The 27,612-nt window shown below is 41.3% G+C and overlaps 1 protein-coding gene across 1 annotated transcript in view; it reads left to right on the top strand.

Annotated features, from left to right (window-relative positions):
* The window catches only part of LOC127440462 (XK-related protein 4-like), a 136,359-nt gene that overhangs the window by 54,158 nt on the left and 54,589 nt on the right, over positions 1–27,612 (top strand). The gene's annotated exons all lie outside the window — the stretch shown is intronic.

Genomic DNA, 27,612 nt, shown 5'->3' with positions numbered 1-27,612 from the left:
AATTTGCAAAGTTATCAAAAATCTGTTTTTTGCTTTGTCATTATGGGGTATGGAGTGTAGATTTGTGTGAAAATATTAATGCATTTTAGTATAAAGGCTGCAACATAACAAATTGTGAAAAAAAAATGAAGGGGTCTGAATACTTTCTGAATGCACTGTAATGCTTTTTGTGGTTATAACTTTTATGATTATGATGCATTATAACACATGGTGAAACTTGTAGCTGTAATGCATTATAAGGGTATTTTTAAACACATTATGTATGCATGATGCCTTATAATAAACTTTCTTGTACATTCTCAGAATGCAAATGTGTAAAAAATTCATAATTTACTGTGCCAGTGTCTAGCCTCTAGTATAGCTGTTACATTATTTTGTGTGTTCCTTCTGAGGCCAATGTTCATTTTAATGTAAGCGAGTTTAAGATGACAACTCTTTTACATCCAGGGAGGGTTACGTTTGAAATGTATTCCACTACAGATTACAGAATACATGCTGTAAAATGTAATTTGTAATGTATTCTGTTAGATTACTGAAGGTTAGTAATGTATTCTAAATACTTTGGATTACTTCTTCAGCACTGGTAGATTTTTTTCACTTGTTTTGACTATAAAAACTCTGCCATTACAGTAAGACAGAATACACATGTTAAAAATACATTCTCTGAAAAACCTAAATATCTTATTCAGTATTGTTTCTAAAACAAGATAAATCAAATTTATCTTGTTTTAAAGATTTTTAGATATTTTTACAGGAAAACAATACAAAAATTATTATCAAGAATTTGATTTTTGCCTAAATAGAAATAGACAATGTAATAACTGAAAGAGTAAAACAAACTAAGTTTCTAGGAATTATTATTAATGATAAATTAAGCTGGAAAGCACATATCAATCAAGTGAAATCAAAAGTAGCAAAATCAATTGTAATTTGGTGTAATGTCAAAGACTTGTTAAATGAAACACAATGTATACTTTGTATTGTTCAATTATATTGCCTTATATTACATATTGTGTTGCAGTTTGGGGTAACGCTTATAAAACTTATACTATTAATTACAGAGAACCTTCAAATCATCTATTTTTTATAACTACAGATATTGAAATTTAAAGATCTGGTGTATTTCAGTATTGTTCAAATTATGTAAAAGCATACAAGCATTTATTACCCCCATTTATGTATATATAGAATATAAAATAAGAGAGGTAAAAAAGGTAGGCATAACAAGCTTTGGTTTCAGCCTATTCCATTTCAGCCAAAAATAGATTATGCTGGGTTGATTGGATTCATAAAATGTTTAAATGGTGAAATAAAATGAAATTAAATGAAATAAATGAAAAGGGGTGAGTAAATGACAAGAGAAATTTCATTTTTGTGTGAACTATCCCATTAATCTGACCAGAAAATATGTAAAAAAGCAGTTTTGCATCTCTCAAATCACCAAAAGACCCTTCCGTTAAATATACAAGAAGAACATTTCCATTTCATTTGAGCCTGTTTTAAATAAATTTCTACCGCCTCTTCAATCTGCTCAGCTTAAAAAGATGACTGCTTTTCTAGACTTGCTGCCACATAGTTGGACAGAGCTGAATTCGTCCCTCAAGCAGTGAAATCATGCAGGTGTTCATCGCTGCAGCTCATGTACTGATTACACAGGTCAAAGCTCTGAATATTATGTATTTCATTTCCAATCAACAGAAAATCACTTTGACCCTGCCTCTACATATGCCTAATTACTCTCTAGGTCTGGATTGTACCACGATATGTCTGTCTGATATGGGTCATTTGAGATGTTGTTTCACTGGAGTTTGGGATTCAAAGTGAGACAGAAATGCAAGTATTCATGGCGAAAAGTGACTCATTTGAAATGTGTACTGCTCTGCGTGGGTGAACTTAAAATGAGTTCAAGAAAATGGCTACAGATGCTTTTATTCATTGAGTGTTCTGTCCCACGCATCTTTGCTTATCTCTTTTCTCTTGTGAGTTTTTAATAAAAAAAATAAATAAAAAAAATACATAGACAAAAGTATGTGGACACTACCTTTTGATAAATGGCATTGATCTAGTGGAAAGCCTTCTTAGAAGAATGGAAGATGTTTGGAAGGACCAACTCTCTATTAATGGCAATTATTTTGAAATGAAATATTCAACAAGCACATAAAGGTGTGATGTTTGGTTGTAGACCAGTACAAGGTCCTCCTTCAGCCTGTCCTTGTCCCCTCGCGTCTTCACGAAGGTCGCAGAGGCAGCCCTTGCCCCGCTAAGGGAAGTGGGCATCTCGATGACTGGCTAATCCTAGCTCACTCTCGGGATGTGTTGTGTGCGCACAGGGACCTGGTGCTCACACACCTCAGCCGGCTTGGGCTTCGGGTCAACTGGGAAAAGAGCAAGCTTTCCCCAGTTCAGAGCACCTCTTTTCTCGGCTTGGAGTTGGACTCAGTCTCGATGTCGGCGCGCCTCACAAACGAGCGCACACAGTCTGTGCTGAACTGTCATGAAGACACACTGAAACATTTTCAGAGGCTCCTTGGGCATATGGCATCCTCAGCGGTGGCCACACCACTTGGGTTGATGCATATGAGACCGCTCCAGCACTAGCTTCAGACTCGAGTCCTGAGATGGGCATTGTGCCACGGGACACATCGCGTGGTCGTCACGCCGATCTGTCGCCACCTCTTCAGCCCTTAGACTGACCTAGCATTTCTACGGGCAGGGGTTCCCCTAGAGCAGGTCTCCTGGTGCGTCGTGGTTACGACAGATGCCTCCAAGACGGGCTAGGGCACCGTATGCAATGGGCATGCAGCCGCCGGCTCTTGGACTGGCCTGCGGCTGCATTGGCACATCAACTGCCTCGAGTTGTTGGCAGTACTGCTCACCCTGCGGAGGCTCTGGCCGTTGATCCAGTGCAAGCATGTGTTGGTACGGACAGACAACATGGCGATGGTAGTATACATCAACTGCCAAGGCAGTCTATGCTCCCGTTGCATGTCACAACTCATCCGCCGTCTCCTCCTCTGGAGTCAGCAGCGCCTCAAGTCGCTGCGAGCCACTCACATCCCGGGCGACCTCAACACCGCAGTGGATGCACTGTCATGACAGGTTACACTCAGGGGAGAGTGGAGACTCCACCCACAAGTGGTCCAGCTAATTTGGAGTCGATTCGGTCGAGCACAGGTAGACATGTTTGCTTCCCGGGAATCCTCCCACTGCCCACTTTGGTACGTCCTGTCCGAGGCACCCCTCGGTATAGACGTGCTGGCACACAGCTGGCCCACGGGACTACGCAAATATGCGTTTCCCCCAATGAGCCTACTTGCACAGACCCTGTGCAAGGTCAGGGAGGACGAGGAGCAGGTCATCCTAGTAGCACCCTACTGGCCCACCCAGATGTTGTTCTCGGACCTCACGCTCCTCGTAACAGCACCCCCCTGGCGAATTCCCCTGAGGAAGGACCTTCTTTCTCAGGGACAGGGCACCACCTGGCACCTGGTTCCTGAGAGGCACGAGGAGGTTGAATCCCTCCAGACAGTGCCTCATCCCCTCATGGTACCTCTCTGTAGTCCTTCTTGGTCTACGGGGAGCTCCCTACGAGCCCCTGGAGTCAGTTGAGCTTAAGGCACTCTCTTTGAAGACTGCCCATGTGATATATATGCCGCTAAATCATTTCCCTGTTGGTAAACAGCATCTTCCCTGGGCAGAGGGTCCACTCAAAATACCCCCCCCCCCCACCCCCACCACACCTTTTCTCTGGGCGGAGTGTGTCTCCGTGGTGTCTTCCCCTTGGAAGTGACACCCTCCTGACGTAGACACTTATGGCCCCAGCCGGTAAACAAAATTCCACTCTTTTTGGGGAGATAAAAGAGGAAAAGAGGCCACAGCTGGGCTAGCCTGTCCCTATTTGTTGGGCAAGTCGAATTGTTCCCAAAGGACCGTTCGACACTCATAAGAGCATTGGGGGAGGTTACGTGACGGCCTGGTGCGCTTGCTACGAGGCACACAGCGGTCTGCCCGTCTCGCACCGCCAGTCCACGTAACACAGTTCAGCTTATTGTGGCATTTTGTATAGGGACCACTAGTGTCACTACATCGACAATGTCGAGTGAGTGACAGATAGGGAACGTCCTCGTTACTTTCGTAACTTCCATTCCCTGATGGAGGGAAAGAGACGTTGTGTCCCTCTTGCCACAATACTGAACTACCCGTTGAAATGGCCGGGACCTTGTCTCGGCTCCTCAGCACAAAACCTGAATGAGTGGTTGCAAGCCAGCTCCTTTTATACCCATATGTCCGAGGGAGTGGCATGCAAATTCCACTCGCCAATTCCCATTGCCCTTTTTTCATAATCAAAGGTGTTTGGGGCTCCCAAGAGTGACCCCCTCATGTCACTACATCGACACAGCGTCTCATTCCCTCCATCAGGGAACGGAGGTTATGAAAGTAACCATGACATTTTACTACATAAGAGTAAAAGTGTGACAATATTTGTGTGGTCACAGAATTGGATCCTGTTTAAACATTGGTTCAGTAATCTCTGAGTATTGTGCTCATGGGCGGAAACTGTTATCAGTAAACAATGCAAAGCCTCAATTGAGGCTTTTCTCTCTGAGCTTTTCAAGGCTTAGAAAGAATGCAGCATTTATTGGTGACTGAGAAGGCAGGCAGCTACAAACTTGAGGGAGATGAATGCTCGCCGAGACAAGGATTAAGAAGTGTCTGGGTGGAATGACAAATCCCAGATTTCTCTTTTAACGCAGAAAGAGCCCGTTAATGCCGCTCTTGACAAGGTGTAAATGCAGAATGCATTTGACGATGCTAATCAAAACAGGCCAAACCCCATTGCAAGTTTGAGTGGCATTGTAAAGTGTGTGTTTCAGTATGCACAAGATATTTTGTATCTATTCCAAAGTATGCAGAGATGCATGCCTGTTTAGTCTTGTACTTTCTCACCTCAGGTATCTGTTCTGCACTTCTTCATTCTCATTGATGTGCAGCATCCACACAGGTTGTTCTCATTGTAACCTTTATAATTAGGAAATAGGTTGTGTGTGAAGTCTTGCAGAGATTTTCATTGTGTGTATAACAGTTGGTATAGGTAGAACATCCTACTGTTTAACATAAAAGATGATGCAGCCCTCTACATAGCATGTAAATCACTCACATACAGTATGTGACTAAATTTCGCACTATGCTACTAAAATATGTTTTTTAAAATTTTTTTTGTTTTATTTTTTTATCGCCAATTATTGAGTTATGTAGTTATGTGAAGCACCGAAATCCATTTACTGAATAAGAAGCTGGCGAATATAAAGTATATAAAGAATATAAATATGGAAAAGGATATAAAAAGATATCCAAAGCCTTTAAAATGCCAGTCAGTACTGTTCAATCACTTATTAAGAAGTGGAAAATTCAGGGATCTCTTGATACCAAGCCAAGGTCAGGTAGACCAAGAAAGATTTCAGACACAACTGCCAGAAAAAGTGTTCGGGATACAAAGAAAAACCCACAGGTAACCTCAGGAGAAATACAGGCTGTTCTGGAAAAAGATGGTGTGGTTGTTTCAAGGAGCACAATACTTGTTGACCCCTCTCCAAACATAGCACTTATGGTTGTGACCATAAAGCTCTATTTTGGTCTCGTCACTCCAAATTACAGTGTGCCAGAAGATGTGAGGCGTGTCAAGGTGTTGTCGGGCATATTTTAACCGGGCTTTTTTGTGGCATAGGCTTCTTTCTGGCAACTCAACCATGCAGCTCATTTTTGTTCAAGTATTGTTGTACTGTGCTCCTTGAAACAATCACACCATCTTTTTCCATAGCAGCCTGTATTTCTCCTGAGGTTACCTGTGGGTTTTTCTTTGTATCCCGAACAATTCTTCTGGCAGTTGTGGCTGAAATCTTTCTTGGTCTACCTGACCTTGGCTTGGTATCAAGAGATCCCCGAATTTTCCACTTCTTAATAAGTGATTGAACAAGGCCAAACATTCAAGGGTATGTAAACTTTTGATCAGGGCCATTTGGGTGATTTCTGTTACCATTATGATTTAAAAAGGAGCCAAACAACTATGTGATAATAAATGGCTTCATATCACTATCCTTAAATAAAAGACAGTTTTTTTGCATGATCAGTCATTTTTTCAAAATCAATGCCAAAATTTCACAATTTCTGCCAGGGTATGCAAACTTTTGAGCACAACTGTATATGAATACTATATATATATATATATATATATATATATATATATATATATATATATATATATATATATATACAGGTGCATCTCAATAAATTAGAATGTCGTGGAAAAGTTCATTTAATTCAGTAATTCAACTCAAATTGTGAAACTCGTGTATTAAATAAATTCAATGCACACAGACTGAAGTAGTTTAAGTCTTTGGTTCTTTTAATTGTGATGATTTTGGCTCACATTTAACAAAAACCCACCAATTCACTATCTCAAAAAATTAGAATACATCATAAGACCAATAAAAAAAACATTTTTAGTGAATTGTTGGCCTTCTGGAAAGTATGTTCATTTACTGTATATGTACTCAATACTTGGTAGGGGCTCCTTTTGCTTTAATTACTGCCTCAATTCGGCGTGGCATGGAGGTGATCAGTTTGTGGCACTGCTGTGGTGGTATGGAAGCCCAGGTTTCTTTGACAGTGGCCTTCAGCTCATCTGCATTTTTTGGTCTCTTGTTTCTCATTTTCCTCTTGACAATACCCCATTCTCTATGGGGTTCAGGTCTGGTGAGTTTGCTGGCCAGTCAAGCACACCAACACCATGGTCATTTAACCAACTTTTGGTGCTTTTGGCAGTGTGGGCAGGTGCCAAATCCTGCTGGAAAATGAAATCAGCATCTTTAAAAAGCTGGTCAGCAGAAGGAAGCATGAAGTGGTCCAAAATTTCTTGGTAAACGGGTACAGTGACTTTGCTTTTCAAAAAACACAATGGACCAACACCAGCAGATGACATTGCACCCCAAATCATCACAGACTGTGGAAACTTAACACTGGACTTCAAGCAACTTGGGCTATGAGCTTCTCCACCCTTCCTCCAGACTCTAGGACCTTGGTTTCCAAATGAAATACAAAACTTGCTCTCATCTGAAAAGAGGACATTGGACCACTGGGCAACAGTCCAGTTCTTCTTCTCCTTAGCCCAGGTAAGACGCCTCTGACATTGTCTGTGGTTCAGGAGTGACTTAACAAGAGGAATACGACAACTGTAGCCAAATTCCTTGACACGTCTGTGTGTGGTGGCTCTTGATGCCTTGACCCCAGCCTCAGTCCATTCCTTGTGAAGTTCACCCAAATTCTTGAATCGATTTTGCTGGACAATCATAAGGCTGCGGTTCTCTCGGTTGGTTGTACATCTTTTTCTTCAACACTTTTTCCTTCCACTCAACTTTCTGTTAACATGCTTGGATACAGCACTCTGTGAACAGCCAGCTTCTTTGGCAATGAATGTTTGTGGCTTACCCTCCTTGTGAAGGGTGTCAATGATTGTCTTCTGGACAACTGTCAGATCAGCAGTCTTCCCCATGATTGTGTAGCCTAGTGAACCAAACTGAGAGACCATTTTGAAGGCTCAGGAAACCTTTGCAGGTGTTTTGAGTTGATTAGCTGATTGGCATGTCAAAACATTCTAATTTTTTGAGATAGTGAATTGGTGGGTTTTTGTTAAATGTGAGCCAAAATCATCACAATTAAAAGAACCAAAGACTTAAACTACTTCAGTCTGTGTGCATTGAATTTATTTAATACACGAGTTTCACAATTTGAGTTGAATTACTGAAATAAATGAACTTTTCCACGACATTCTAATTTATTGAGATGCACCTGTATATATATATATATATGCGAAGATGCCCCCTTCTCGGTTTGATTCATATATTTTTCAGATTTCAGTTGCATTACGCTTACATGTCGTCAAAAGTCTGGCGAGTAAAAACTAAAATTTACTATTCAATGGTGATTATTTGTGCAACATGTCTATAGAGGGTTGTGATGTGAGGGTGAGTAAATGATGATAGAATTTTCATTTTTGGGTAAACTGACCTATCACAAGGAAGCCTCAAATACATGTTGCCTGGGCAAATGAACTGTGTCAAAAGTGAATCTATGTTACGATTCACAGGGTCCCTTCACAGTGTTCACTACACACTACACAATGAGCAGGGAATATCTGAAGAAGTACAGTTGTCAAAAGTAATTCATTTATAATGCCCTGCAATGTCATCAAACACAGTTGATACTTTGTGTCATGCATATAAGTTTTTCAGGTATGTTGACATAATATAAATGTGTAAATCTAATGTATTTATTTAATACAACGTGTCTTTTTATAGACATGCTAAAGGTGTGATGTTTGGGGGTAGACATTCCTTTGGCTATATAAGCCGCTTTTCTGCCATTGGGACAAACACTTACTGTTGCTGAAACGTGCCAGTCCAGGTTCGTTGGCACAGCTACGGTTTTCTTTTTCCATTGTGAAATCAAGATTAAAATGGACTGCCTGGGCAAGTGACCAATTATTAGTTGCCGCATACTAAAGCCGTGCCACCAGCACTGTTGTGTACCATGCTATGAAATCCGGCATGGGAACGGTTTGTTATTGAACCATACTGAACTGAATCGTGCTCAGGTGGAAATGCTACTGGAACCATTACTCAAAATGCTCAGAACAGTTCGGCCCGATGGTGGAAAAGCGACTCTAGTGTATCAGACAGAATGTTTGTTTTACTGCATGAGAGTAAAAGTGTGAAAATATTTGTGTGGTCACTGAATTGGACCATGTTTTAACGTTGGTACAGTAATCTCTGAGTATTGTGCTCATGGGCGGAAATTGTTGTCAGTAAACAATGCAAAGCCTCAATTGAGGCTTTTCTCTCTGAGCTTTTCAAGGCTTAGAATGGATGCAGCATTTATTGGTGACAGAGAAGGCGGGCAGCTACAAACTTGAGGGAGATGAATGCTCACAGGGACAGGGATTAAGAAGTTTCTGGGGGGAATGACAAATCCCAGATTTCTCTTTTAAAGCAGAAAGAGCCTGTTAACGCCACTCTTGACAAGGTGTAAATGCAGAATGCATTTGACGATGCAAATCAAAACAGGCCAAACCCCACTGCAAGTGGCATTGTAAAGTGTGTGTTTCAGTATGCACAAGATATTTTGTATCCATTCCAAAGTATGCAGATATACTCAGAGATGTATGCCTGTTTATTCTTGTACTTTCTCACCTCAGGTATCTGTTCTGCACTTCTTCATTCTCAGTGATGTGCAGCATCCACAAAGGTTGTTCTCCTTGTAACCTTTATAAATGTATAAAAAAGTCTTGCAGAGACTTTCATTGGCTGTGTCTCATTTGGAAGGATGTGTCCTCTGGAGGTCGCATTTGTTGAGGCTGTCTCGTTTAATTATTTATTTATTTTTTTTCATTGAGAAATGTAAGTGCATATACATAAAAGGCATTGACAATAGATAAAAAATAAGAAAAAGAAAGAAAAAAAAAATTAAACAAGACAGCCTCGATGACGTATGCGGCCTAGTGCTTGTTATTCATGTAAATGTAAACTCAATGTAAATCACACAAGTGCATATATTCAACAAAATGTAGAACTGTAGTAATTGTAATAAATATGTAAATACATAAATATTTAAAGGCACAATCATATATTATGAAATATTGTATCTTCTGAAAACACTGTAAATATTAAATAATTTAACATATAGGCTCATGCTGCATCTATGCAACGTTTTTTCATAGTAGTTTTGATATAGTAGCACTTAAATTATCATTCTTATAATGTAATTATAAAATGTAATTAAAAAATTATAGCCTAATTGTTATGTGTGTAATTCTATGTTAATTGTTCCAACCTTGTACATATTTTGTTAGAAAATGTGAATGAAATTTCAATTAGAGGCAACAGCTTGTATGATTATTAAAAATGCAATTTCATGACATCATATGAAATTGCAGAATGTGAAATTTGTACATTTTGAAAAAAGCTCAAATGTGATAATTCTGAAAAGTGGAATACAAAAAATTTACAATCCTGCATTCTATTTTGTTTCAAGTCATATATATGGATACTATCTATCTATCTATCTATCTATCTATCTATCTATCTATCTATCTATCTATTTATCTGCAAAGATGCACCCTTCTCGGTTTGTTTAATATCTTTTCCAGTTGCATTATGCTTAGATGTCGTCAAAAGTAAAAACAAAAATGTACTAGCCAATGGAGATTCTTTATCCAATATGTCTGTAGAAGGTTGTAAATGAGGGTGAGTAAATGTTGACAGAATTTTCATTTTTCGGTAAACTGACCTATCACAAGGAAGCCTCAAATACATGTTGCCTGGGCAAATTAACCGTGTCAAAAGTGAATCGATGTTACAATTCACAGGGTCCCTTCGCAGTGTTCACTGTGTACTACACAATGAGCAGGGAATATCTCTAGAAGTACACTTGTCATAATTAATTCATTTGTAATCCCCTGTAATGTCATCAAACACAGTTGTTACTTTGTGTCGTGCACATAGGTTTTTCAGGTATGATGACATAGAATAGATGTGTAAATCTAATGTATCTATTTAATACAACGTGTGTTTATATAGACATGCTGTTCACCAGCAAAATTTAGCTGCTGGTCGACCAGCATTGTCTTTCAGATTAAGCTGTTAGTTCAAGATAGTATTGCTAGTCTCCAATGCAGGAGACTAGCATCCAAAACACAACATACGGTATGCTGGTGACCAGCAATGCTGGTCTTTTCAGCAGAGAAGGACCCTCAACTCTTTTTCACTGGTTTATTTTAACCAAACCTATAATGTAAACCATAAGTAAGAGAGAAAGGAAACAGCAAAGATTCAAACACTTAGAGAGTCAACGATTTAGGAGGGGGGGGGGGTTGCGTGTGCCTGCCGGTATATGTGGGTGCGCCGGTATTTGTCGCGGGCAATGCGTACGTGCAAAATACAAACTTTTTTAACTTAGGAAGAGGTCAGAAATCAATAAACTCAGCAAAAAAAAAAAAAAAAAGAAAAAAGAAAAAAAAGAAACGTCCTCTCACTTTCAACTGCTTTTATTTTCAGCAAAATTAACATGTGTAAATATTTGTATGAACATAAAAAGATTCAACAACTAAGACATAAACTGAACAAGTTTCACAGACATGTGACTAACAGAAATGGAATAATGTGTCCCTGAACAAAAGTAACAGTCAGTATCTGGTGTGGCCACCAGCTGCATTAAGTACTGCAGTGCATCTCCTCCTCATGGACTGCACCAGATTTGCCAGTTCTTGTTGTGAGATGTTACCCCAATCTTCCACCAAGGCACTTGCAAGTTCCCGGACATTTCTGGGGGGAATGGCCCTAGCCCTCAACCTCTGATCCAACAGGTCCCAGACATGCTCAATGGGACTGAGATCCGGGCTCTTCGCTGGCTATGGCAGAAAACTGACATTCCTGTCTTGCAGGAAATCACACACAGAACGAGCAGTATGGCTGGTGGTATTGTCATGCTGGAGGGTCATGTCAGGATGAGCCTGCAGGAAGGGTACCACATGACGGAGGAGGATGACTTCCCTGTAACGCACAGCATTGAGATTGCCTGCAGTGACAACAAGCTCAGTCCGATGATGCTGTGACACACCGCCCCAGACCATGATGGACCCTCCACCTCCAAATCGATCCCGCTCCAGAGTACAGGCCTCAGTGTAACGCTCATTCCTTTGACGAACTCAAACTAATTATGTCACTCGCATCCACTACAAATCACAGCCTCAGATGGTGCACTTGTGCACCTGGAGCACAGCTGGGAAGTCCTGGCAGCACACTGTATTTGTTTGTAGAGCTGTGAGTGTGCCAAGCAGCCCAGGACCACCATCACACGATATCCCATTTTATGAATGTGCAAGTCAAGGGTGCTAAGTGCTACAATACAGAATAAATTCAGGAAAGTATTTTACCAGAAGGTCGTATGCACGCAAAAGATAGGCTCGTCCATCTAAAGGCCATCATTGTTATGTTCTCTCGCAGATTTCATTTTCAAATACTCCATTGACAATGGAACTTAATTTCATGCCCCATTAGGTTTATTTGTAATGAAAAGAAGAGGGATGTACTGATGATAACTGGGATGGGAACCTCAGCAGCTCTTTGAAGTGGGATCTCTAAGACACATTTATTTCTCTGTGGAGACTGACCAGCTGCAGAAAAAAATACCACAGTACCAAAGACAAATTGACAAACCTCTCCTGATCTGTGCCGCCTCTTATTACCAAGCATTTTATTAAAGGATGAGATCCTGTCTTAATTTTTTTAGTGATACTGTTTTTTGTTTTTCAGTAATACAGTGATCCAGCATTTTGCTTAAAATCATTTACAGTATAAATTATTTTCTCTTTTTTTTCCTTTTTTTTTTTTTGGTACTTTTTGGCCTTTGGCTTGCTCACTAAGGGCATTATAGATGAAAATACCATGATATTTCTCTTGAGGTGTGCGAGGCCACCAACGTTCCATCTACCTCATCAGAGGCCATTCCCCAGTCTGGGCCCTCACTAGCGGCCACCGTCCAGTTCCCCATGGCCACTGACGAGCCTGTCCAGTTCCTTGTGGCCATCAACGAGACAGTAAAGTCCCTTGTGGCCGTCGATGAGCCTGTCTAGTCTCCAGCGGCTGCCGTCCAACCTGACCCCTGTCCAGCGGCTACCACCCCAACTGACCCCTGTCCAGCGGCCGCAACCCAGACAGACCCCTATCCAGAGGCCACAGGCCAGTCAGCCCAGTTTCCTGTGGCCGCCACCCAAGTGGACCCCTTCCAGCAGCCACCACCCAGTCTAACCCCTCGACAGCGATCGTCACTCCACATATCCTGTCTTCTGCGGCCTTGCCCCTGGTTTCCCTCTGCCTCCTGAGTCTCCAGTAGCTGAGCTACCTGAGTTCCCAGCTTTCGTGGCCTCTGAGCCATCTGATTCCTCAGTTGCCCTGGCCTTCAGCTGTTCTGACATCAGAGCCCCCTGGTTCTCCTGTTGCCTTGACCTCTGAGTCCCCTCTCTTCACTGCTACATCTGAGTTCCCCTGCCACCAGTGCTCCCAGCCACAGAGGCTGTTCCCCTTTCACCAGTGCTTCAGGCCACGGAGGCCGTTCTCCTGCCACCAGCACTTTTGGCCACAGAAGTCATGGCCCTTTCGCCAATGTTCCACGTCACGGAGGCTATTTCCCAAACAACAGACTCCCAGCCTGACCTTGCTCTTGTCCTCGCTTTTAACTACTAAACAACACAAAGAAAGAAACAAACAAACAGGGAAAACTGACCGAGAATAAAGAGCAGATCAGGAAAAAAACTGACAAGGTAGAGACACAAAAAACAAGAAGGCAGAGGAGACTGTCATGATCCTGCCACTTTTGTCTTTGTTTATTCATGTTGTGGCAGGATCAGCAGTTCGTTTCTTTCAAAAAAATTTTTTTGTCAGAATACACATTTGAATGGCCGTCAATATAGAAACATGGCATTTGCCTTTATAATGGTGTAACTGAATGAAGCTAATCAACCAGATATTGACCTCCTAGTTTGTGAGGTGGACCAAGGAATCACTGGAAAACTACAGAGAGCTCTGGTGATGGTGTCAGTGCTGGACAGAACAACATCATCTGTTCTGAACAATATTCCCAGACAGCTCGTCTAATGTGTCTCAGAGGACTGGACTGTGGACAGACAGAGTGGGGGTGGGGATGCTTTCAGTTAACAGAGAGGAAATGATTTGTCAGAAAGAAAGTCTGCAGTTTTTAGTGGGAATGATGGATGTTTGTGTATTTATGTAAGAGATTTGGAATACTTAAAAATAAATGTCCATCAGTGGGGGGTAGTAGATGTAAGGGCAATTAGGAATTCAGAATTAGAAGGATTTGAAATGTCATGTTTAGGATTTAAGTAAAAGTTTCTTAAGCAAATATTAAAATTAGTTGAAGTCATAAAGAATTTATCTATGTGTTTGGGAGACCAAAATACCACATCAGTTTTGCTTTCTTGAAATCCTCACAAGCTCTTTGAAGTTTTGAAATTCTTCATAAATTCATGTTGAAAGTATCTAGATTAAAACAGAATTTACCCTTATTTTATAGAAACTGATAAATGAGCAAGATATCTCTAGACATAATATTTAAAATTTATCTGAAAAAGAAAAATAAGGCTGGTGTGGTGTCACATAGCACAACTTTAGAACCTGGTCCTAAACTTGGTCTGGATCTGTAGCAAAACATCCATTCGAGCACAACCTCCCCTAAACACATTTGTTCAAATGGATAGTTTGGGACTATATCTTTTTATGGAAGGATGGTGTAACACATTTCTGGTCAGTCTTGGGGGAAATGAGGAAGCGGGAACCAGTTTACACACTTTAGTGTTCTCTATTTTCTGACCCTTTTCAGCCTATCCACAAACTGAAACTCAAATGCTCAATAAACATAAATCAATGCTCTCTCAACACAGGCAGCATTGTCGTTGGACTCAGGTCCTTTTCTCCCCAACTGTGGCTCTGGCTTCTAATTTTTATCCCCTTTTCTGCCCAATTTGGAATGCACAATTCCCACTACTTAGTACGTCCTCGTGGTGGTGCGGTTACTTATCTCAATCCGGGTGGTGGAGGACAAGTCTCTGTTGCCTCCACTTCTGAGACAGTCAATCCATGCATCTTATCACGTGTCTCATTGTGCATGACACCGCGGAGACTCCCAGTACATGGAGGCTCATGCTACTCTCCGCGATCCACGCACAACTTACCATGTGCCCCATTGAGAGCGAGAACCACTAATCGCGACCACGAGGAGGTTACCCCATGTGACTCTACCCTCCCTAGCAACCGAGCCAATTTGGTTGCTTAGGTGACCTGGCCGGAGTCACTCAGTACACCCTGGATTCAAACTCGTGACTCCAGGGGTGGTAGTCGGCGTCAGTACTCGCTGAGCTACCCAGGCCCCCACTCTGGCTACCTTTTTATCTCTCTCCAGCTCTCACTGCAATACAAAACAGCTGTTAGAGATAATTTCCCCCAGGTGTCAATTCTTACCGCTCTTCTTCTCCCAGCCTCGCTCTCCACAGTTGTTGCTCGGCCATGCCCCCATCTCTACATACCCCCATCACCCAACTCAGGCTGGGAAGCCATCCATCAATTTCTGGAGAGGAAATATGCAACAGCTATCTGTGCTCGTGGCCTGTGGACCACCTCGAACTTAAAAGGCTGGAGAGCTAGATACCAATGGGTGATCCACGCATCGCCATCCTTCATGCAATGGAGCCACTGGAGCAGAGCGTGGTCCGAACAGAGGGTGAAAGCATGCCCCAGCTGATAGTACCGGAGGGTGAGGACCGTCCACTTGATGGCCAAACACTCCTTCTCGATTGTACTGTACCTAGTGTCCCTCAACGAGAGCTTTCAACTAACGTACAGCACAGGGCGCTCCTCCCCCTCCACCATCTGGGACAATACCGCTCCCAACCCCCTGTCCGATGTGTCCGTCTGCAAGATAAAAGGGAGAGAGAAGTCAGGAGAGTGCAATAATGGCCCACCGCAAAGTGTAGCTTTCACCAGCGTTTTTAGTAAAATCAGTCAGCGGGCTGGTGATGGTTGAATAGATGGGCACAAACCTACGATAATAGCCAGCCAGAACTGTCTTACCTGCTTTTTGGTCTTAGGTCTTGGTGGAAGTGGAAGCCCAGGTACTGTACTTCCACCCATCCAATTGTGCACTTCTTTGGGTTTGCCATGAGTCCCACCCATCTCAACAACCTCAGGACAGCCCTCAGATGCTGCAGGTGCCACTGCCAATCATTACTGTAAATAATGATGTCATCCAGATAGGCAGCAGCATAAGCAGCGTGCGGTCTGACGATTCTGTCCATGAGCTGCTGAAACGTAGCTGGGGCCCCAAACAAACTGAGCGGAGCATCACAAATTGGTGTAATCTGAATGGTGTGGAAAATGCTGTTTTTTCACGGGATATGGGAGTTAAGGGTATCTGCCAGTATCCCTTCTTCAAATTCAGTGTAGAATCAAAGCGAGCCGTGCCTAACCGATAGAGCAGTTCATCAATCCGAGGCATCGAGTATGTATCAAATTTAGACACCGCATTGACTTTTCTATATTCCACACAGAACCGGACCGAGCTGTCACTCTTAGGAACCGGAACCACCGGGCTGGCCCAGTCACTGTGGGATAATTCTATTACCCCCATATCTAGCATGACCTTCAATTCTTCCTGTACTTCTTCTTTTTTGTGTCGGTAGGGATGACTGCATACCACTACCCCTGGGGTCATTTCAATATGGTGCTCTATGAGATTTGTATGATCGGGGAGAGGCAAAAACACATTGGAGAACTCTCCTTGCAACCTGTCAATCTCTGTGACTTGGGATGGTGAGAGGTGGTCTCTACAAGTGACTGGGGTGACTGAATCGGTGGCTTTTAAGTTCACCTCTGGCCCAAACTCCTCCCTCTCCAGAACCACCATCACCAAAGTCACGGTAACCGACTCTCTCCATGGTTTAAGTAGGTTGAGGTGGTAAATCTGACGTGCTCCACATCTCTCCCTTTGTTTCACCTCATAATTGATCTCCCCAGCTCACCGTGTGACCTCAGATGGCCTTTGCCACTTGGTGAGTAATTTAGAGCTCGATGTAGGGAGCAATACAAGGACTTTATCTCCTAGTGTAAATTCCTGTAGTTGAGTGCCCCTATTATATTGCCGGCTTTGACGTTCTTGAGCCTGGAGCATATTCTCCTGTGTTAGTTGCTCCAGTGTGGATATTTGCTCTCAGGTCAAGAACATACTGAATTTTGTTTTTACTGTTTGAAAGTCCCTCCTCCCAGTTTTCCTGTAGGATGTCGAGAATACCACACGGTTGGCACCTATACAATAATTTGAATGGGGAAAACCCTGTGGAGGCTTGCGGGACCTCTTGAACTGCAAATAATAGGGGCTCGAGCCACTTGTCCCAGTTCCGAGGGTCATTGTGTACGAACTTACGAATCATATTCTTTAGGGTCTAATTAAATCGTTCAACCAAGCCATCTGTTTGGGGGTGGTAAACGCTGGTATGAATTTATTTAATCCCCAATAATTAGTACAGTTCGTGTAATGTGCTTGACATGAATGTAGTGCCCTAATCAGTGAGAATTTCTTTTGGAATCCCCACTCGGGAGATAATTCTGAAGAGTGCCTCCGCAACACTTCACGCTGAGATGTTGCACAGAGGCACGCTTCTGGATATCACATTGCATAGTCCACCAGAACCAAAACAAAGAAATGCCCACGTGCTGTCCGTTATAATTGCCCGACGAGGTCCATACAAATTCTTTCGAAGGGGACCTCGATCAACAGAAGGGGGCACAATGGCACTCTTGGGGTGGCTGGCGGATTCCCACTGACATTCATGGCATGCCGCACACCACTGCAAACATCTCTGTAAATGCCCGGCCAATAGAAATGGGCCATTAGAAGGTTAAGTGTTTTTTCCTGCCCTATGTGACCCGCCGTCGGATTATAATGAGCCGTTTGGAATAACATTTCCCGACAGGTCTGCGGTATTAACAGTTGGGTTGTATCCTCCTTTGTCTGAGTGTCCTGAGTCACTCGATACAACTGATCCTTGATAATCAAAAAATATGGGTATGAGAGTGTAATGTCCGGCTGGAAGCACTGACCATCAATCACTTTCACATGGTCAAAGGCATGCCTAAGGGTTTCATCTCGTGTCTGCTCCAGAGGGAAATCTCCTACAGGGAATCCTCTAATTGCTGGGGAAGCAGAGACTTCCCCCTCCTTTGCATCCTCCTGATGCGGAGCTGACGTAGATGGCCCCGGCACAGCCTCCCCAGCCAGTGAATCACAAACTACATACCGACACAGTTTGTTACAGGACCCATCCACACATATTCCCCTTAATAAAGTCGTAAATGCCGGCCAATTCGTACCCAAAATTAGTGGATGGGAGAGGCAGGAATTAACTGCTGCCTCTATAATATGCTTTTGTGCTCGAAACTGAATGATGACCATTACTTAAGGGTAATCTTGAATATCCCCGTGCACACACCTGAATATTTTGTCCTTAAGCCATTTTGCCACAACTTTGGAGGTATGCTTGGGGTCATTGTCCGTTTGGAAGTCCCATTTGCGACCGAGCTTTAATTTCCTGGCTGATGTCTTGAGATGTTGCTTCAATATACAGTTGTGCTCATAAGTTTGCATACCCTGGCAGAAATTGTGAAATTTTGGCATTGATTTTGAAAATATGACTGATCCTCTTTTATTTAAGGATAGTGATCATATGAAGCCATTTATCATCACATAGTTGTTTGGCTCCTTTTTAAATCATAATGATAACAGAAATCACCCAAATGGCCCTGATCAAAAGTTGACATACCCTTGAATGTTTGGCCTTGTTAAATTAAAGGGTAATTAAAGGGTAATTTCCCATACCTGTGGCTTTTTAAATTGCAATTTGTGCCTGTGTATAAATAGTTAATGAGTTTGTTAGCTCTCACGTGGATGCACTGAGCAGGCTAGATACTGAGCCATGGGGAGCAGAAAAGAACTATCAAAAGACCTGCGTAACAAGATAATGGAACTTTATAAAGATGGAAATGGATATAAAAAGATATCCAAAGCCTTGAAAATGCCAGTCGGCACTGTTCAATCACTTATTAAGAAGTGGAAAATTCAGGGATCTCTTGATACCAAGCCAAGGTCAGGTAGACCAAGAAAGATTTCAGCCACAACTGCCAGAAGAATTGTTCGGGATACAAAGAAAAACCCACAGGTAACCTCAGGAGAAATACAGGCTGCTATGGAAAAAGACGGTGCGGTTGTTTCAAGGAGCACAATATGACAATATTTGAACAAAAATGAGCTGCATGGTCGAGTTGCCAGACAGAAGCCTTTACTGCGCCAGTGCCACAAAAAGCCCGGTTACAATATGCCCGACAACACCTTGATACGCCTCACAGCTTCTGGCATACTGTAATTTGAGTGACGAGACCAAAATAGAGCTTTATGGTCACAACCATAAGCGCTATGTTTGGAGAGGGTCAACAAGGCCTATAGTGAAAAGAATACCATCCCCACTGTGAAGCATGGTGGTGGCTCACTGATGTTTTGGGGGTGTGTGAGCTCTAAAGGCACGGGGAATCTTGTGAAAATTGATGGCATGATGAATGCAGCATGTTATCAGAAAATACTGGCAGACAATTTGCATTCTTCTGCACGAAAGCTGCGCATGGGACACTCTTGGACATCCAGCACGACAATGACCGTAAGCACAAGGCCAAGTTGACCCTCCAGTGAAAAGGTAAAAAGGTGAAGGTTCTGGAGTAACCATCACAGTCTCCTGACCTTAATATCATCGAGCCACTCTTGGGAGATCTCAAACGTGCGGTTCATGCGAGACGACCAAAGACTTTGCATGACCTGGAGGCATTTTGCCAAGACGAATGGGCAGCTATACCACCTGCAAGAATTTGGGGCCTCATAGACAACTATTACAAAAGACTGCACACTGTCATTGATGCTAAAGGGGGCAATATACAGTATTAAGAACTAAGGGTATGCAGACTTTTGAACAGGGGTAATTTCATTTTTGCTTTGTTGCCATGTTTTGTTTTATGATTGTGCCATTCTGTTATAACCTACAGTTGAATATGAATCCCATAAGAAATAAAAGAAATGTGTTTTGCCTGCTCACTCATGTTTTCTTTAAAAATGGTACATATATTACCAATTCTCCAAGGGTATGCAAACTTTTGAGCACAACAGTATCCACATAATTGTCCTTCCTCATGATGCCATCTATTTTGTGAAGTGCACCAGTCCCTCCTGCAGCAAAGCACCCATACAACATGATAATGCCACCCCCATGCTTCACGGTTGGGATGGTGCATGGACTTGCAAGCCTCACCCTTTCTCCTCCAAACATAACAATGGTCATTATGGTCAAACAGTTCAATTTTTGTTTCATTAGACCAGAGGACATTCTCCAAAAAGTAAAATCTGTGTCCCCATGTGCACTTGCAAACTGTAGTCTGGCTTTTTTATGGTGGCTTTGGAGCAGTGGCTTCTTCCTTGCTGAGCAGCCTTTCAGGTTATGTCAATATAGGACTCATTTTACTGTGGATATAGATACTTGTCTACCTGTTTCCTCCAGCATCTTCACAATCTTCACAAAAGATTGATTTGCACTTTTCACACCAAAATATGTTCATCTCTAGGAGACAGAATTTGTCTCCTTCCTGAGCGGTATGATGGCTGCGTGGTCCCATGGTGTTTATACTTATGTACTATTGTTTGTACAGATGAGTGTGGTACCTTCAGATGTTTGGAAATTGCTCCCAAGAATGAACCAGACTTGTGGAGGTCCACAATTTTTTTCTGAGGTCTTCTTTTGATTTTCCAATTATGTCAAGCAAAGAGGCACTGAGTTTGAAGGTAAGCCTTAAAATACATCCACAGGTACACCTCCAATTCAGTACACCTCCTATAAGAAGCTAATTGGCTTTTTGTCTAAAGGCTTGACATAATTTTCTGGAATTTTCCAAGCTGCTTAAAGGCACAGTTAACTTAGTGTATGTAAACTTCTGACCCACTGGAATTGTGATATTGTCAATTAAAAGTGAAACAATCTGTCTGTAAACAATTGTTGGAAAAATTACTCATGTCATGCACAAAGTAGATGTCCTAAACGACTTGCCAAAATTATTGTTTGTAATATTAAATCTGTGGAGTGGTTAAAAAATGAGTTTTAATGACTTCAACCTAAGTGTATGTTAACTTCTGACTTCAACTGTAGGTATAAGAGTTCAAAGAGAGGTTGATGGATGAACAGCAGTATGATAAATGATATGTGATTTGTGTTTTAGTATGACCTTCTTTCATGTACAGTTTTCTTATCCATAGAAATACAGACACTGGGATTAAATGGAGGCAAAAGGCTGATTTGTTATCCCAAGGCCTTGCTGCTCTGTGATGAACAAAACAGTGTGATTCATTCACTCTCGTGGAGAGCGATAAGTGGAGTATTCCTGTGAGTCCTCTTTGGTTTACTTAGTTAGAAGTACTATTGTGCAGCTCTAAAATTAATGTTAATGAATGTACATTTCTATTTCATGGCCCATGTTTGTGTTTTACTGTGGACTGTTATACTGTGCATCAGAGAAAATCTGAAAATGTTATTCTCTGCATAGCAAGGTTGTGCACCATTCAGAATTGAATTGCGAATGCCTTTTAAAATCCAGTTTGAATTCAGTTTCAATTGAGGTAGCAAACAGGATGCAGAATTGTAATTAAATTTTGAAATTAAAATTTAATTAAATTGAAAGAAATACATATTCTAATCAATGTGTCATTTTTAGTAATAGGCCTATTTCCGAAATATTAGATGATATTATTTGTTTTAATGGAAACCATATACATTTGTATTTAACATACTTCAATATAGTTACTTACACTTTATGCTAAATTTTTTAGTTAGTTCTTTTGATCAAATCAGTTAAGGGGAAAAAATATTAATATCAGAGAATAAATACGCATAATTATTCATAATTATTCAATATTAATTGTTTCATTAATCGCCCGCTTTTGTATTTAAGGAATGTAGAATTGGTTATTCATTGGGCTGTGGTACAGTATCTTCCATGTCCTGTGGGACCGTTAGCTGAGTGTGTGGTGAAGGTGAATTAGGCAGGATGAGTGAGTTGAGGACTGCTGAGAGGCCACTGGAACGTGCCTGGATGTTACCACAGGCTGAATGTAATTTTCTAAATCACTCATGTGTGCACATACACACACTCACTCTCACTCTCTGTCTTACTATCTCTTCCTCTCTCTTTCTCTGTTGGCAATGCACAGAGCTCTAACTGTGTTATCCTCACATGGCCATTACTCTTAATCAGAACACGGAATAGGTGCTGTTTCAAAGAAATATACAATTGAGTGTTATGATCAAAAACATTTTAATTACCTGTAAAGAAAATAGCTGACTTGAATTTTGGGCAAAGTGATTATATTTTTATGTATGCCATAATAAACAACTGTAGAAAGTCCATCTATTTACAGTGCTTCCAAGGCAGCACTGTATTGATATTCCTCAAGCAGTCTGGTAAGGGCTTTATTCTAAATTCCTAACCCTAAGGTCTTGTCCACACTAACCCGTTTTCATTTGAAAACTCAATTTTCAGTTGTCTAATGTAATTGTTTTAAAGTATGTAGTAATAAAAATCTTTTTCAAAAGTCACCTTTCTAGTGTGGATAAAAGGTGTAAAAGTTCAATGTGTTTTTAAGAGAAAACGTATTAGTGTGGATGTGGCCTAAAATATTAAATATCTGCAAATAATTCCACCATCTATACGATCATGAAAAAACTAAGTCTAAATGCTGTCTCAGATGGATTCGAGACTGATATAAATCTGATCACTCAAACCTCAAACCTCCAGAGGTGGTTTGAGATGCATTCCAGATAAAACTTGGATCAATTATTAATGCATCTGGCTCTTCAAGCCAAATACTGTATGTCAACTTCACTCTGCCCAAACAGTACTACGTCAGCATAGGGGAAATGCAAAACTTAACAGCTGTTCCAGAGTATTTGCATATAGCATGCATTGCGCAACAAATAATTCAAAATGAAGAAACAGATGCACATTGTTGGAGAGACAGAACCTTTTACTTCATTTATTTTATGGAGATCGCTGACAAAACAAACTAAACACTGTCAATGAGCGCAGGACATATCTCACCTATGACCAGCCCTGAGGGGATAAATACACAGTGCGCACACACAGAAGCCTGCGCACTGGGCAAAGTCACTTGGAATCATATAAATCACATCTTTTAAATTCGCTGCCCTGCATTAGCATAATTACGGAAGTAAACTCGGTTTTATTTGCATATAGTGTGGGAATTAAAGATCATATTTATATACTTTTGGCGGTGACACATTTATGTGGCTGAGTGTAAATGGAATGTGCTTATTCAGTCAGATAGCAATCCAATCATTAAAAATGCATAAAGTGGCCTAGTGTAAATACTCTCTTAGGTGTGTTATCTACTTTTGGTTTTTGTGATGTTAGACTATGTGTTGATACTTGCGTGCAGCCAACCGAAAACAAGTTGCATGCTGTGTTATGTGACTGTCAAAGTGGCTCAGATGCAGTACAGAGCCTAAAACCTAAGCTTACTTAAAAGTCTATTATTTTTCTACCTTGTAAGCACTGGTATTTCCTTCAGGGAATGCAAATCTAGTTAGTTTCCCTTGTTGCAAAGACAAGCATTTCTCGTCACCAACATGCAGTACTTTGTATTTTAGATGCTGGTCTCCAGCATGGAATGCTGTTTTGCTGATGTCCCCTCCAAGCTTCTTTTCTAACTTAACCAGCTAGTTTCTTGGACAACCAGCTTCACCAAAAAGGCCATGCTGGTTGAAAAGCATGTTTTGTTGGTGAACAACATAGCTATGCAGGTCCACCAGCTAGACCAGCACCAAACCAGCAAAAACCAGAATGGAAATTCATGATGGTCTAAGCTGGTATTTTTAGCATGGTTATTGAGCTATTATTGAGTGTCTCTATGGGTGAGTTTTATTTAAATAACCTTAACATTGAAACATGTTTATTCCTTTGAGTGTGTAACATCAAGAGGTTGCCATAAATGGGAGCTATGGTCCAGGCTGTCCTCACTCACCAGTCTCTGAGCAGTTTACCCTGAAGGCAATGGCTCTCCATGTATCTAATGAGGGCTACATTAGCTAGGTATGCAGCCCACCCAGCAACCCATGCGCTGGGCTGCGTTTGGTCACTGCATGCATGGGGCAAATCGCCTGTCAGCCTAATCTTTTTCGCTTCCCATTCCATTCTTTTCTTAGCTTTCCCTCTCAGTTTCTCTCTTTACAGCGAGGAACATTTTATTGGTCAGAGGCTGCTCATATATAGCTCGAAAGACTTAATGGAGCTCTCGGTCATGTTTTGTGTAGGTTTCACCATTGTCTCAGATGTTTCTCCTAAAATTCATTAGGAAAAATAAACATGAATGAGACAATAGCTTACATACAGTAAAAGTGTGGAACTATACAATTAACAAGAATAGTTCACTATACACAATCTGCACATACCTGTACATCACTTGAGAACAGCACCATGGTAACAATGCACTGACATAGTCTCACTCTTTTGTGACAGTCTAATGACATTTTCCCTTTGGCATAAGGGAAAGACATGGCTCTGTGAATCCTTGACTGCTGATGGAGACATTTCTGACCAAACTATTTTTGAAAACTGTGTATCTGACAACCGGAGACTCACTCATTGCATTCCCCACCCTCCAATTTTGCCTTTTGTACAATTTAAGTTTGTATTAAGCAGCAAGACTAACTGCTTTCATTTTTAATCTCTTAATTGTAGGATATTATATAGTCATTTTTAAATACAAGCTCTTGCAAGCCATGTGAATACATTTAAAGAAATTGAATGTTATTATGAATCTATTATGTGTTTAATTATTAAATTCCTTTATCACATTGGACCTGTTGTGTATCCAACCTAACAATCATTGCTGATTTTCTTGGCTGGTGCCAGCTGTCACTCATGTAAATTTTTCCACCATAAAAGTCTTTGTAGCTGCAGTTCTCCTCCCAGGCATCTAACGAATGTCCCTGAAGTGACTGGTAAATGCAGGTAAGATGGGCATTGTCAAGAATTTAGTACACAGCAATATTCAGTACCGGTTCGTATTTATGATGCCGTGTGCCATTGATCTTCTTTCCAACATCATGCAGCAAAAAGTTGTTACATAATTGTTGAATACCAAGGTTCAATTGATTTGGAATGAGTTGGTCCCTCTTGGTAGCTAGACAACAAACATTCATCACTTCATTGACTCTGGGCAGCTGTGTAAGTACATTGAATTCTGGCCTCCTGTCTGTAGCCGACCTCATGGGCCTTTGGATTTTCAATCCAAACGTATGTCAGCTTAAAGGAATAGTCACCCAAATATTACAATTCTATCATCATTTACTCACCCTCATGTTGTTCCAAACCCATATGAATTTATTTCTTCCTTGGAATATAAAAGGAGATGCTAGGCAGTATTTTGGTCTCAGCCACCATTCACTTTCATTGCATCTTTTGCCATAAAATAAAATTGAATGGTGACTGAGGTGGTCATTCTTATAGCATTCTAATAGGAATAGTTCATCCAAAAATAATCATTCTCTCATTATTTACTCACCCCCATGTTGTTTCAAACCCATACAGTACGCTGTATTTTTTTTCTTCAGTGGACACCCCAAAAGCACCCTTAAATAAGTGCATATGACTTGTGTGCTATATTCCAAGTGTTCAGCCAACCAGGTTCACCAAATGACCAAAATTCAGCAATGAAATTCTGTGGCGCAAGATTATAGGTACTTTGAACTTGTTATCTGTTATCCATTTGGCTCACTCACATGTGCACATGTTAAGCCATTCGGCTCACATGGTGTAAGCTGATTGGTCCTTTGACATGTAATCAGGTATAGCCAATCAACTTGCATCTCTCCCTTTGTTTAACATTTACATTTCTCAGTTTTGCAGATAAGCTAGTTTTACTGCAACGTACTGCGATAATTTTTCTCTGAAACCCACCTCCACCACAGCTTTATATGTCTAGATATGCTACATGGGCATTGTTTGTATGTCTAGTTTTGCAGCAGCATGCCATACATGCTCGATACAGCATGTCTTGCATTTTGTCTAATTGCGCAGCAGCAGCAACATGTCCACATGCTATCTCTAACTATGTGTGCATATTCTCTAGCAGTAGCAAGTCTCTATACTTGCTCTGCAGCAGCAGCAGCAGAAGCATAGCAGATCTAGTCCACCAAGACCAAGATCCTATCAAATGCCATACCCACATTAACATGCTTAATCTTTCCGAGAGTTGTCATGACTGAACTGCTGTAAGTTTTGCCAGCGAACAACATATTTGTCCACCAGCTAGACCAGTACCAAACCAGCATAAACCAGCCTCGACCAGCTAATCTGGTCTTCTCAACAGGGAGGGCCAGTGTGGAAGGCTTCAGAAGAACAGCAAGGTCAATACAACTTTGTTGCCTATTTGTGTCTCACTCCATGACCATTAAAGGTTAGAGTTGCATTGACTGATAAATCAGGTGACTGATAAATGAAGCCACTCGGTTTGAGTGGCACACAATACGTTAAAACCATGTCATCTTCCCTTTCTGCTGATATACAACCATCTTTTACAGTATATGCGATCAGAGCATGGCATTAGACCATCCTCCACTGTGTAACAGTGTGCTGCCTACACAGTGGTAGTGATATTACTTTATAGTGAGTTGGAGTAGATCAGGCAGCATTCCATGCATCGCCAGCATATTGTTATGAGTGTAATCTTTCACTTCTATGAGGGATGATAGCTGTTAAATCACAGCCGCAGCCATTACTCTGTTTTATTTATTTATTTATTAGTTTTTTCCCCATGAGTGCCATCAGTTTGCTTTAAAAACACTGGTACACAGTATTGACCAGCAATAATTAAATCAGCCAAGGTGCTTTTTTCTCAAGGTTGTGCTTTTCGGATGTACACTAAAACTTTTTAGGGGTGAATTCATAAAAAATAAATTGCGCCATCTGAAAGCCCTGTAAATTTGCATGGGCTTTACAGGGCTTTCAGTTAAATTTGCAAAAATTCAACGGGGCAAATGCACTAACAAAATCTGTGCTGAATGCGTTTTGCATGCCGCAATTTCCAAAAGAGCTTGGTGTGCTAGTGCTACTATGTTGTGGAGGATGCAGCAGACTACCCTGATTTCTGTACCGGGACGGTACAGCTTCGCTCCATCACTGAAATTGCTCTACCATTGACTGAGCACCTGAATAATAGCACAGCGTTAATTTAGCCGGACAAATAGAGCAGAGTTTTGTATATAAAGCAGAATCTAAAGCAGTGGTCTTCACTATTTTTTTCATGAGAGCCACACTGATAGGACAAAGTCAATAGGAGAGCCACTTTTACTGCAAAGTATCAAAAGTTACATCCAGTCATAAATAGCATGTCTGCTTATCAATCTGTCATCCCTGAACATACAATATGCAATGCAATAAATACAAAAGGGGGGGAAAATCATTCTTTATCATTTACCAGTCAAATTTGTAACTGAGACAAGAGGATTTCCCTTAATGACAAAAAACAGGATTACCTTAATGCTGGGATGAGCGGAAGCATGCATGCATTTCCTTGACTTTCTTCATGTTGTATTTGTAGCTTGTTGTTGCAATCCTTGTGAGGCATGCAAGATGTTCATTGGTGAGGCGGTTTCTCTGTTTCCTCTTTATAGTGTTCATGGTTGAAAATGTTGACTCACATGTGTATGTGCTCACAAAGAAGGACATCGCTTTTTGCACAAGTGGCTTCAAAGTGGGAAAATCTTCTTCAGACACCAAACTCCAGAAGTGACCAACACCTGCTTTGAGTTCAACTTTGAGAATGTCTTTTGTCTGCAGTTCTACCATTTCACTTTCTACAGCAGCACGCTGAGTAGGGCAGAGCAGA

Source organism: Myxocyprinus asiaticus, chromosome 5 (assembly GCF_019703515.2).
Source record: "Myxocyprinus asiaticus isolate MX2 ecotype Aquarium Trade chromosome 5, UBuf_Myxa_2, whole genome shotgun sequence".
NCBI classification, from domain to species: Eukaryota; Metazoa; Chordata; class Actinopteri; order Cypriniformes; family Catostomidae; genus Myxocyprinus; species Myxocyprinus asiaticus.
This window is presented reverse-complemented; position numbering and strand designations above follow the sequence as displayed.